This window comes from Triticum dicoccoides, chromosome 1A (assembly GCF_002162155.2).
Source record: "Triticum dicoccoides isolate Atlit2015 ecotype Zavitan chromosome 1A, WEW_v2.0, whole genome shotgun sequence".
Taxonomy (NCBI): Eukaryota; Viridiplantae; Streptophyta; class Magnoliopsida; order Poales; family Poaceae; genus Triticum; species Triticum dicoccoides.
Genome location: NC_041380.1, coordinates 55,649,043 through 55,659,281, shown reverse-complemented (window position 1 = coordinate 55,659,281; position 10,239 = coordinate 55,649,043). Strand labels below are relative to the sequence as shown.

The 10,239-nt window shown below is 43.5% G+C and overlaps 1 long non-coding RNA gene across 1 annotated transcript; it reads right to left on the bottom strand.

Moving 5' to 3' along the window:
• Positions 1 to 8,851: 8,851 nt before the first annotated feature.
• Positions 8,852 to 10,233, bottom strand: LOC119363362. The gene is made up of 3 exons (XR_005173938.1): positions 10,054 to 10,233; positions 9,014 to 9,562; positions 8,852 to 8,901 (listed from the first exon to the last, which is right to left on the bottom strand). It is a non-coding gene; the product is annotated as an uncharacterized LOC119363362 (long non-coding RNA).
• Positions 10,234 to 10,239: the final 6 nt, after the last annotated feature.

Below are 10,239 nucleotides of genomic sequence, written 5' to 3'. Positions count from 1 at the left end.
ATACTGACAAGTATATTACAACTATACTCTGATTACACATGTCAAGACAATGAATAAATATCAAGTGTGTTTAATTACGTTACTGTAATTGTTGTTGTGGTGGTATTGAAGGACGATAATGGCTATTTCTTCTTGGAATGACAATGGACAAAAGCAGTTCGTTTATGACCCAAGTTAGTTCTATGTTCTGATAGGCCTCTGTTCACCTTTATTTCCGCATTAGAAGGGAGAGTTGCTCAATTTTTCTAGATAATGCTTTGTAGAGGCTCTTTACCATTCAAAGCATCAAGGTCGGGTCTGTTTTTAAAATGCTAAAGATCTTCATTGAATAACTGTCCTGAACTTCTATATCTTTTCTATTTGAACTTCTTTAATTATAATTATGTTTGTTATTTTAGGATTTAAATGGGACTATTGACAAATGCGGTAGCGCGAGGCCGAGCAGGGGGGAGGGGGGCCTATTGGCTATTTCTTCTTGGAATTAAAAAAATGTTTATTAGCACACAAGTTGCATCTGCCTATACCTTTCTAACTGAACTTAGCATTATTCACAGCCTGAACTTCTCATATATAAAGCTATTTGTAGCCTGGACTGATGCTCATAAACTACCTGAACTTCGCATGGCTTTAAGCAGGCAGATTTTCTACTATTTGCAGCCTGGACTGATGCTCACAGACTACATGAACTTCACATGTTACAGCAGGCAGATTTAAAGAAAGATTTTGTAGCCTGGACTGATGCTCAGAGATGAACCTGAACTTCTCATGGATGTGAAGTTCAGGCAGATTTACTACTATTTTTGGCAGCCTGAACTTCTCATGGACTGATGCTCATAGATGTACCTGAACTTCTCATGGATGTGAAGTTCAGGCAGATTTACTACTTTTTTTGGCAGCCTGAACTTCTCATGGACTAATGCTCAGAGATGTACCTGAACTTCTCATGGATGTTAAGTTCACGCAGATTTACTAGTATTTTTGGCAGCCTGAACTTCTCATGGACTGATGCTCACAGATGTACCTGAACTTCTCATGGATGTGAAGTTCAGGCAGATTTACTACTATTTTTGGCAGCCTGAACTTCTCATGGACTGATGCTCACAGATGTACCTGAACTTCTCATGGATGTGAAGTTCAGGTAGATTTACTACTATTTTTGGTAGCCTGAACTTCTCATGGACTGATGCTACACACCACCTGAACTTCTCATGGCAGTAAGAAAATAACAAGCAGAGGGAAGAAGTTCAACCATACCCTGGCTAGAAGTTCAGCCACCCTTTTTCCAGCAGCTGATAGGCCACCTTGTGAGCAATTTGTCGGAGAGCTAGGAGAGGAAGCGCATGGCAATCCATGACTTGCATAGGGCGCGGAGTTCATCTACACGAAGCAAGAAGGTCGGGCAAGGGACGATTGAAGAAGAAGGCGATAAGTGGGAGGAAGTTCATGTACCGCTGCTGGATTTGAAGGCACCTCCGATGCCGCCTTCGCCGCGGAGTTGCCCCGTTGGCCGCGCCGTTCGCCATAGCTTGCGTCGGGGCCGTCATCTTCTCTGCCAATGCGTCGGGCGGTGAATATGGAAGGAGGATGCAGCTTCCGGAAGTCCATGGCGGCTCTGCCGTGTCCAGGCGACGCGGGCTCCCTCACGCCGGCATCCGCCGTCGCTCGCTCGCTCGCGCCGGTGGTCGGCCAGGATTTGGGGAAGGAGGGGAAGGGACGGATCTGGTCGGCCAGGAGCTGGAGACGGAGGGGAGGCGGCGGATCCGGCGAAGATTGGCGGCGACCACGGGGGGAGGTTGGGGGATCGAGGGGAGGAGGGGGCTGGGGCTGCTCGGGATCGGGATCAGGTGGATCCAGTCGGGGAGCCTCGGGATCCAGTGGATCCTGTCGGGCCGGCAGCAGTTCAGAAGTTCGAGAGGGCCCTGTCGGGCCCTATATAGGGGCTGGTGTGATCCAAATAACTATTCTAATCCCAAGATTAGAATAGTGATGTCCTATATATAATAATAATAATAATAATAATAATAATAATAATAATAATAATAATAATAATAATAATAATAATAATAATAATAATAATGAGGCACTTGCGTATGTGAGGCTATGGACCTGGTGGCTCCCAATTGTCATCCTCTCCAAGTAAAGTCATCTCCTCGCCCGCGCGCGCTTTCCGCCCGAAACAGTCAGCGCCGCCCTCCCCGCTTCCCGGTGCAGGCGATTGCTCGGCCTTCAAACGACACAAGTGTCGTTCATCCGTCCATCTGCCACCCACATTAATGATACGTGGTTGCCGAGGTAGCTACTCCTGCACCACACGTCCGTCCCTCCGCCCGCCCACCATTGTTATATAAACTGCTGCGTCGGCCATAGCCGCAGTCATCCGCATCCGTTCCCTTTCTCCTGTCCACACCACTAGTGCCCACCATGGCTTCCTCGCGCTCAAGCGCTCTTCGGGACGGGCGAACGAAGGACCACAAGGAGATGGCAGCCATTGCTGCCGACCAGCTGGCCGACAGGAAGCCAGAGGACGACGACGTCCCAATGGAGAACATGGTAGTCGACGATCCGACGCCAACCCCCTCCTCCGCGCCATCCTCGCTGGTGCATTGCACCATGACCATCGGTGAGGCCCATGCCCAATATATGGACATGGTGAGGCAGATGCGTGAGGAGCAGTTCTGAGAGGCGCAGGCCGACACCGATTACAGCCACCATCTCCTCGAGGAGCACCTGCAGGCAGAGGAGGAGATCGCCGCGGAGCGGGCGGAGCAAAAGGCGCTGCTCAACTCGTACATCTCTGCCCACAAGGGCCGCCTCGAGCGCTGGCGGTACCGCATGCAGGTGGCGGAGGCTGCGGTCGCCTACAAAGAGGCTAGCAAAGAGGGCGATGAAGCAGGCGAGGCGCTGTTTGGCGAGACCGAGGACGAGGCAGAGGACAATGCCGGCTCCGACAAGTCCCCGCTCCGCTGGCGTCGACGAGGCCCTGCTCCGCCGAGGCCCCGCGGCGCCAACAACGAGGCAGAGGACACCGCCGGCTCTGCCGAGGCCCTGCCCGGCCAACAACGAGGCAGAAGACACCGCCGGCTCCGCCGAGGCCCCGCCCCGCCAACAATGAGGCATAGGACATTGCCGGCTCTGCCGAGGCCCCGCCCCGCTACCAACGAGGTCTCCCCACACAGAAAACGAGGAAGAGTAGAACATGGTAGGTCGCCGCCTCTCGGGTCCATGTAAGGCCACCGCTGCTACCCTCCGGTTGAACGCAAGCTAGGCGGGTTTACCATTAACGGCCGGTTAGCTTCTTGGCAGCGACGTGGAGTCGGAGAGCTGTGCTGCAGAAGAACGCTGCTTCTACTTAACTGCTGGTGCAGTTGGCAGCGACGTTAAGTCACTGAAGCTTCTGTTTGGCTCAGTGGGACACACGTGGGTAGCTTCGGTTAATTAATTATACCTCCAGTGCACCCCTTTTTAGTTGAAGAATGTATGAAATGTAATGAAATCCGGCATGTTTATATGAAATCCGACCATGTATGAATGAATTTATTTCGATTAGTTCGAATTCCTGTATCACTGGCATTGGACGAACATGCAAAACAATACGTACTAGCATTATTCCCAGGGTGATCACCTTGTTTGTAGCAGTTTCACATGTACTCCCTCCGGTCCTTTCTAGTCTGCATACAAGTTTTGTCTGCAGTCAAAGTATCTCTACTTTGACCAATCTTATACAAAAAAGTATGCACTTTCACAATGTGCGAAGTACAAAGGAACAAAAGGAGTACAAAGAATTTGAGTAGCTTTTTAGCGTTTCTGTACATTGCAATCAAACATGCATGCCTGGCAATTCATAGAGAACATTCAAAACAATCAATGATTATGCATCTCAGTGACTCACATGTCAGAGGCAATATTTACTTCACAACTAAAGAATAAATAAAAAATTGATCGACGCTGCTTACAGCAAAGGGCGTCCCATTCGAAAATATCAAACGCATGTCTTTCTAAAATCAATGAGCAAAATTTGACAAGGTTGTCCCATTCCAAAATATCAAATGCCTACGATTGTGGAATGGGCAGGGTTTGCCATCAGTTCGGACATTGACATGGCACCTCGTGCTAAATAAACCAGCTGTTCTTTTTGTGCAGTTCCACCAAAATCAACCAAATTCGCGCGTAGCTTTTATGATTTCACCCTTATATGTTGCAACGCCTTGAACTTATCGGCACCACCTTTATTGTGGTGGAAATGAATGATTCGATGTATTCATGAACATTTTGTGCAGTTCCCATTGAAATCAAGCTGAGCACCCCTGTTTGCACAAATACAAAAAAGTGATTAGTATAAAGCAAACTGTACTATGAATTGATAGTTTCAACAGGCACATGCGTGGTCCATGTAGAGCACACTTTTAGAAAAATGGAACTCACCAGAAAGAATCCTAGAACAACATTGTACTCGCGCATCACAACAAAAAGATGGAGATTTGTCAGTCCTTCTGAGCTGAAGTTAGTTTGGTCTTGTGGGGAGTAATGTAACCATCCTTCAACTGCTCCTTCTGATGAGAAGATAGACAGGGCTTCTTCATCCTGGCATAATCGGAACTAGTCACTTCACGTACTCCATATTCTTCTTTGGAGGAAGATGATCCTATTGTGCAAAGACAAGAGGACTACTAAATGCTAACATCCCTGTTTGCTCGAAAAAAAGGAAAGGAAATATTTAAAACATCACAGATGAAGCACTTCTCAAGGACAATACCACTTTTTCATGACAGTATCTAAACAGTAGCACAACACCAACAGAGATGGCAAAGCTCAATCATATGGATTAAATCAGTGGGCGAGTACCAACCTTTGCCAGGAGGCTTATTGTGTAGAGCATACAGATGAAGCACTTCTCCGGAACCATCTGTTGCTATCTACGGTGGTGGCCATGCTTACTATATAATCCTCGATTAGTTTAATGTTTCCAACATCTTCTTGTGCAGTTCCACTAAAATATATGGTATCTTCAAAGAAGATCCCTGTTTGCACAAGTTGAGATAATTACATATTACGTTAAGAGTGGCATCAAATCAGTGGCAAAACAATTGCTCGTTCCAGCCATAGCAATAAATTAAGATGCAAAACTATATCATTACTTGTGTCATGACAGTTCCAGTGCTTCATTACAGCACCGGGAGTTGATTTTTGTGTTTCTTCCGCTTCTTATTCCCCTTCATCACTTGGTTCAATAACAGACAAGCTTCACCTTCAATGTAAGATTTGGCATGTCAATTAGGGAGCACAAGTATAGTACTAAACTTAATTTTCTGATGAAAGTGGCAAAATACAAGCCAGCAGTTGTGAAATATCCTTATCTTACCTCAATGGGATATTACAGTGTACATACAGATTGGAAGTCTTGTCTCCATTTGTGCAGTTCACTAAAATCAAGCAACATTATCGTACAAGTAGCACAACATATGAAAGTACACTATAGAATCATGTGAAAAAGGCTAGTACTGACCTCTCATGATGCGGAATTCAAACAACTCACAAGAAGAAGATCTGAACCAAATTCTCCTTAACGGATAGGAAGTAAGATCTCCTCTTGTGCAGTTCCACTAAGATCAAGCAATCAAGCAACGTTGTCGGTGTGACATTTTGGTTGAACTGCACAAAACACTCTTAAAACAAAAGTGTTTTGTGTAGTGCAACAAAAGGTCACAATGGCAACAAGGTGAAGTAGATAACCCTGTTTACACAGAGGTGCAAAGGAAACAATTAGTGGCCAATAACAGTGGATGACACAGAAGACAACAAAAAGAAGCATCTACCTTATCTAAATGGGAAAGAAAGCAAGACAGTAGCATTTCTCAAACAGTGGCATTGATTAATATTAACATAGAGATTATATTAACAATAAAATTCGTTAAACATGTAATTTGCTTTTAACTGTGGCATTGCATCAATTTTCCAGCGGCATTATTAGAGGGTGTTTGTTTACAGGGACATTTTTGTGTAGGGCCTAAAAAACTCCATCTCAGTCCCATCTAAACCAAACATGAGGTACTTTTTGGGACTAAAAGTGGGCATTTGGGACTAAAGAAAGAAGACCCCGAGGGAGTCTTTTTGGGACTTTTTCCAATAGTTGCCCCTGCCACGCATCACACCTTGTCTCTATTAGTTCATTACTAGGGGTAACATGGTCTTTTAGCATGTAATTTAATAACCGCTAGTCCATGTTTAGTCCCTGGAACCAAGCAGGTAGGGACTAGGGACTTTTTAACCAAACAGGGCCTTAGATTAACAACAGCTAATGAGTTGCATGGGACAGTGGATGCACCAGCACCATGTGCATCTACCGATGTACGGTGGTCATGCACAGTCTGTTGCAACAAAGAACAAACAACCAAGGACCATATGTGTTGGTCCCAGTTTTGTTATCTTTAGACACATTTCCCTATGTGAGCGCAGCAAATCTAGTCCTGCTCAAACTCTACAGCCTTGTCCCTTCCTTCCTTTTTGAACTAGTACTTTCACCCCTTCCTTTCCTCTTTGAACCACGTCCTAGATTTATGCGATACAACTTTCCCCACTACTTTCCCCCATTCCTTTCCTCTTTGAACCACGTCCTAGATTCATGCTATACAACTTTCCCCCTTCATTTCCTCTTTGAACCACGTCCTAGATTCATGCTACTAGTCGTCAACCCGTGCACTTGCACGGGCTAGCATTATTGATTAAGAATATCCTGGTGATTAATATTTTTTTACAAATAACATGCCATATTAGACCATTACATCTAAGCAGAGGAATGGACAATATAAGAAAATTATTTTGATCCTCTAAAAAATTTTCAACTAAGTAGAAGAATGGTCAATATAAGAAATTGGGTATAAGAACTTATAGCGATGTTTGGTAGAAACTTACTAATAGTCTCTAAAGGGGTCCGGTAAAATACTATAGATCAAACAACACAATTAATTATTATCTTGTTTAAAGTCACATATACTCCTCCAATGGAAATGTTTATTCCAAAAATTCTAATATGGATAGTGTTATTCATTTGATCCAGTACTCAGCTAGTACTCAGCTTGATCCATAGCTACCCATAAAAGGTCATCTTGCACATTGGCTTGGGAATTAAGGACAATGGTACATGGATTTTTTTTAATGTTGCAAGTTACTTCGTCCTTCGTCTCAAATAGATAAAGTGAGTCGATGAGTCAATGCTTTTGTAAATTTCACAAAGTATTTATACAGAAATATGAAGATAAACAATACCAAATCAATATCAATATATCCAATATATATTGTTAATATATTAATTCAATATTATAATTGTTGATATATTCTTCAATATACTTTGTCAAAATTGAAATAATTGACTTTTAAAATGAATGGATATGCCATCTTTAGGGACAAAGGGAGTATATAGAAATAGAGACCCATGGATTCTTTAACTTCAATCATATGCATGTGTTTTTTTAATGTTAGTATATTTTAATAATATTTAAGTGACATAGCACACATACGAAACAACCATACATCATCTATACTCTCGGATTGTCAATGGGCCCCATTGGCCCATATATAGTTCTGCCAGTTCATATTTTACTTACATAACAGCAATACAAAACAAAAATGCACCATACACTACTGAACTGACGAATAGCCCAAATCTAAATTTGGAAGTTGTTAATACAGCATGTATATTTATATCCTTTTTGTAGTTTCTTTTGTATCTCCTTCGTTGGAGCAACATGCTATAGAATTTAGTATGTATATATATATGCATGATGTAGCATGTGGCCAACTACAAAAATATGACCTGAAATATGACTCGGATATGAGAATATAGGTTCCACTTTTATAATCAACTAACCTATTTAAATCCTTATAATAAACGACATCATGTATCATGGAGAGAAAGGGAAATATTTGTTGGACAATGATGCCGTCTTCAACAAAATAGTAGTGAGCCTATCTGTAGAAAAACACTCTACATAGTGATGAGGTCTCCACTAACTGCCGGAAATATGTTGATCAGGGAATTCAACCATAAATAACTACATGCACAATTTGCCAATATTTTGATGGTAAGTGGTTACCCGATGTGAGCGCTACTGCTGCTGCTATTTCCAGCAAGAGTCCATGATGTATCTTCATGTATCTACGGAAGAAACACACTACTGGAATCTGGCACTTTGCCATCTGCCATGGCAGATGGCAAAGGCATGGTCGATGGATGGCAAAGGTTTTACCATCTGTCAGCAGATGGCAAACAGTTTGTCTGAAACCCTGCCGGTAAAGGCTTCTTTGCCGTCTGTTGGCTGATGGCAAAGAGCCTGTGGCTTTGCCATCAGCTGGCAGATGGCAAAGCCTCTTAACGGGGTCAGCCCCGTTAGAAGGCTAACGGCATATTTTGCTGTCAGCCAGCAGATGGCAAAGGCTGCAGGCTCTTTGCCGTGTGCCAGCAGATGGCAAAGACTGCATGCTTTGCCGTCTGCCAGCACATGGCAAAGAGTTTTGCCATCTGCTGGTAGATGGCAAAGAGCCCAAATAGGCCAGCCCAAATTTTACATGTAGATGACACGTGGCCTCTTTGCCATCTGCCAGCTGATGGCAAAGTGACTATATTACCCCATTTAATTTTGTTTTTTCTTATATCAATTCATTTTCACAGAAAATCAAACACAAATATATTTATATGACCAATATAGCATATTCAACACATATTACCAATAATCATGAACACATATATCCAATACATGTTACCAATAGTAGCAAGTTTCATCCGTACATATACATAGTTTCATCAATATTACACGTTTCATCCATAGGTAGCAAGTTTCACAAGGTCAAAACAAAAACTAAATACAAGCACTCCATCAACCCAAGCTTCCGTGATCTTAAGCAAATCTGTAAAATGGGAAAGAAGAAAGTTAGAAGAAGAAGACTAGAAGAAGAAGATTATTATGATGCAACTTATATCTGTAAAATAGGTCATTTTGGAGCTAAGTATGGTTATTACTAGCGGTTGGGGCGCGCCCATGGCGCGCCGCCTAGCTGTGTGGTGCCAGGTAAGCTCCCGCCCTTTCCAATGGTTTTAGTGCTTTCCAATGGTTTTAGTGCTGATTTATAGCACACATACATGTATAGCTGATGCATGGCTTATCCAAAAGTGAACCAAATTCAGTAAATAAACAACCAATGTCCGTCTTCACGTCCACTCCGGCATCCCCATCACTCTCCGCCAGCCCCACCAAGCCAATGCTCGCCGGCGTCTCGTCGATTGAGAATCCCTGTCCGCCATAGTGCAGCCAATCGTTGCGCCTACGGCCGTGGCCCATGGTTGTGCTGCAGTGTCTTGACCAGGAGTACTGCGCTACCCTTGCGCGCCCAGAGCACTGCCAGTCACAGCAGCCGGCACATCTGCCGGCTGATTTGGTCCTTCCCCCTTGTCTTGTATCAACTTCGATGCTACACTTGAAGGTTGTCTGCGACGACTCCAAGGTTGTCTGCTCCATAGGAGAAGGTGGCGCCTCGACGGCCTTCTGACTCTGTTCCCGCTTTGATCAGCCTGCGGCAACAACAACTCTTACACAGCCAGTACACAATCAAAAGACGACAATAGGTAGTTGCTTTGGCAAAACAGGAGGTGAAAGGAAATGTAGAGCATCTGCTTTTGCATCATAAGACATTCAGGTTGTCTTTTAAGTACAATAATTCAATTCTTATCTGATTTTTGCTAATACAAGGAACATGAGGTGAAAGGAAATGTAGAGCATCTGCTTTTGCATCATAAGACATTCAGGTTGTCTTTTAAGTGCAATAATTCAATTCTTATCTGATTTTTGCTAATACAAGGAACAGTCTGAATCTTGTTTATAAAATCAACTATCCAGACTAATTAAGCTAGAAGAAAATATGCCCAAAGGAAATCCTTACAGCCACTAGAAACAACAATGCTTGCATCAGTATAATAGCATCAAAATATCAAAATTCATTATGCATAGCAGGCAGGTCCAATTATTAAGGAGAAGCAAAGAGAAGCTTAAAAGAAATCCTTACTGCTGGCGCCGGTAACATACAAGTTTCCCATAGCTTTTCCATTGCTCTCCCCAGAATTCCCATGCAATCGAAATCAATCACCATGTCGTAAATCAATAGTACATAGTTAAGAATTAGATCGTACAGAGGTGTCCATATTAGAAATAAATAAAAACAATAATATTCATAAGTGGGCAGCTTGTGACC